A 3223-nucleotide genomic window follows, 5' to 3' on the forward strand; every position below is an offset into this window, starting at 1 on the left:
CTGGACATCGCAGGATAAACCTGACCTGTGTGCCTGTACAGCTTGGGGATCTCAGGAAAGGACCTCACTTGTGTTTGGTACTGACTGGACTCTAGAACCCAGCCTGCTACCTGGATTAGACTGGAAGCCTCAAGGATGACGTGTGTATTAGGTCAGAATAAACTTCATGTCAAGCTTAGGCTATGTTTGGGAGAGACTGGGCTCCAGGGAAGTGCCCGCCTGTTTATTTGTTTCAGACTGGGTGTTGTTCAGACAGGGCAGGTTGTGGTCTGTATGACTCGCTCTGTAAGACTGTTAGTGAAGCCCCATACATCGAGATGTTAGTTGGGACTTCCTCAGGAGTTGGGAGGAGGACAGAGAAAATAAACCAAGAAGGATAAATAGGTAAATGCAATTTTGTTACTGGGGGTGAAAACAAAGAGCATTCTAAAAATTTAACAAGCAACAGTTGACCAACAGGGAACCTGCCGTTGAGCCCATAATCTGCTGAGGAAATTCGAGCCTGTCCCTGAGTACTGCCTGCTTATCTATTCTCAGAGATCATAGCCCCAACTTCCCAAGTTAGTAAAGTCCCTCACCCTGGCAGTTTCCAGTCTCATGTTCTGCAGCCTCTTTGGCTTCTCCCCAGCCTTCTGGGCTGTTTTCTTTCCACAGAGCATCTTTTCTACATGTTGCTGGATCTCCCTAGTCCTCACCCCATAAATGACAGGATTCAAGGCTCCTGGAAGCAGCAAGTATATGGCACTGAGTAGATTCTGGACATCCTGGGACACAGTCTTGGCTACTCAGAAGGTGATGGAAGTGAAAAGACCAGAGAGGTAGATGGAGAGGATTACCAGTAAGTGGGAGCCACACGTGTGTAAGGCCTTGGCTTGGGCTCCCCAAGAAGAGATCTGGAAGGCAGCATAGATGGTGTGGGTGTAGAAGGTCCCCAGCAGGGCTAGATCAGAGGTTACAGTGACCAACCACATAGCCAGCCCCAGCCAGTTGTTGAAGGTCAGATCTCCACAAGCTACGCTCAGCAGTGCAATGTACTCACAGGTGAAGTGTCGAATCACTGCTGTCCGGCAGAATCGGGCTTTTGCAGTTAGTACCACCAAGGGCACTGCCACTCCCAGGCTCTGTGTCAAGGCAAGAATGCCAGCAGTCCCAGCAGCTGGGAGGTCATCAGGTCAGAATAGCAGAGTGGGTGGCAGATGGCCACGTAGCAGTCCAGGGCCATGGCCAGAGGAGGTTGTAGTCCAGGAGGAAGGTGAAGTAGATAAAGAACACCTAGGCCAGGCGGCCATGCAGCGATATGGGGTTAGCATAATATACAAAGCCCTCCAGCTTTTAGGCATCACGGCTGTGGCAGCACGAATGTTGACAGCCAGGAGCACAGAGATGAGCATATGCGTAGGCTGATGCAGATTTTGCCGGGCAACCACCGTGTGGATGACCAGGGCATTGGCAGAGATGATGGTCACATAGAGGAAGACAAGAGGCAGGACTAGGAGGAGCCACCACTCTCGAAGTCCAGGGAAACCCACCAGGAAGAAGTTGGTGCAGGAGATGTTGAAGGTGCTTGTATTTCCATCCTCACCCATTAGCTTTGGCCCTGGGCCGGCACCAAGAGTGGGGATCAGAGACTGTTAGAACAAAATGATCAGTTTTAAAAAGCCTATTCCTGTTGGAGACACTGAGGAATTTGTGATGAAAGCCCACTTCTTCATGTATGTGTTCCTTTGGGGCACAGATAAGTACTAAGCCAGGTGTTGTGGGAACTACACAGTTGAACAAGACAATCTTTGTCCTCAGGGAGCTCTTGGCCTTATGTGTGTGAAATGTAAACTTACAAGATACTTGTTTACTTGTGATGTTCCTTGCTCAGTAAAAGATTAGGAGGAGAAGTAGGTGTAGTATACACAGGGGAAAAAGAGTGACAGCCAGAGACAAAACAAGAAAGGTTAAAAGAAGACTCTTGATTTAGAGGAAGAGAAAGTATTTAAAGAATCTTTGATCCAAGGAGCCTGGGAAAGCCCAAGTCGGGCTTAACAGGGAGAGAAGAACCAGCCGGGAATGATGGCATCACTTGTGTGCTTGGGACACACTGTGGCAAGGAGAGATGGAAGTTGCTGAGGAAGAATTCTGGTCTTCCTGGATCACAAGAAACAGGCTGCAGAGACTGCTTCCTTCCTAAGTCCTTGTAGATTGGCTGTGGTGCCTCCTGCCTGGCCTTGTCCTCAGTGTCATGGATGATGAGTTTGCTTTCTTTTCAGAATGTAAGTTCCAGGAGGGCAGGGATAATAGCATGCTTCTGGTGGGCTCACTGGAGCTCCAAGCACAGAGCCACCATAGAGGCGCAGGACAGGCTTGAGAATTGCTTGTTGAGTAGGTGTGTGAGGAACAGGAAGAAGACAGTAGGAGGCTGAATATTTAATTGGGATCTTACAGCAGGTGTTTCAAAGCTTTGGCCAGGGGCCAGGACTCTTCTTCTACATACCTGATACTCCACAAACAAGGCAGCATTCAATAAGGTTTTTTTTTTTTTTTTTTAAGAGATAGGGTCTCGCTATTTTGCCCAGGCTGTTTTTGAACTCCTGGGCTCAAGCAAACCTCTTGCCTCAGCCTCCCAGGCATGAGCCACTGTGCCTTGGTCACTTCAAGCATCTTAATCTCAGCAGCAATATGAAGAGTTAGTGTTTATGCAGTACTTGCTACATGCCAGGCATGGTTCCAAGTGTTTTCCATGTGATATCTCTTTAATACTTGCAGAAACCCTAAGAGACAACTTTAGTTGTCCCTTCGTATCTGTGGGAGATTAGTTCCAGGACCTGCTGTGGATACCAAAATCTGAAGATGCTCAAGTCCCTTATGTAAAATGGTGCTGGGAAAACTAGATATCCATATACACAAGAATGAAACTAGATGCCCTACCTCTCATCCTATACAAAAATCAAGTCAAGACCTAAATGTAGGACCCAAAACTATAAAACTACTAGAAAAAATATAGATCAGGGAAATGATTTAGACCTTGGTCTGGGAAAAGACTTTATGAATAACCTCAAAAGCACAGGCAACAAAAGAAAAATAAGCAAATGGGATTATATGAAAAAGCTTCTGTACAGCAAAGGAAATAATCAACAGAGTGAAAAGACAACCTACAGAATGGGAGAAAATATTTGCTAGCTATCTGACAGAGGATTAATATCCAGAATATATAAGGAACTCAAATATTTCAATA

The 3223-nt window shown here is 46.6% G+C and overlaps 1 pseudogene; it reads right to left on the reverse strand.

Annotated features, from left to right (window-relative positions):
• Window positions 1-533: 533 nt before the first annotated feature.
• LOC105738854 lies at window positions 534-1586 on the reverse strand (annotated as a pseudogene).
• Between the last annotated feature and the right edge of the window lie 1637 nt (window positions 1587-3223).

Source organism: Nomascus leucogenys, chromosome 15, assembly GCF_006542625.1.
Source record: "Nomascus leucogenys isolate Asia chromosome 15, Asia_NLE_v1, whole genome shotgun sequence".
NCBI classification, from domain to species: Eukaryota; Metazoa; Chordata; class Mammalia; order Primates; family Hylobatidae; genus Nomascus; species Nomascus leucogenys.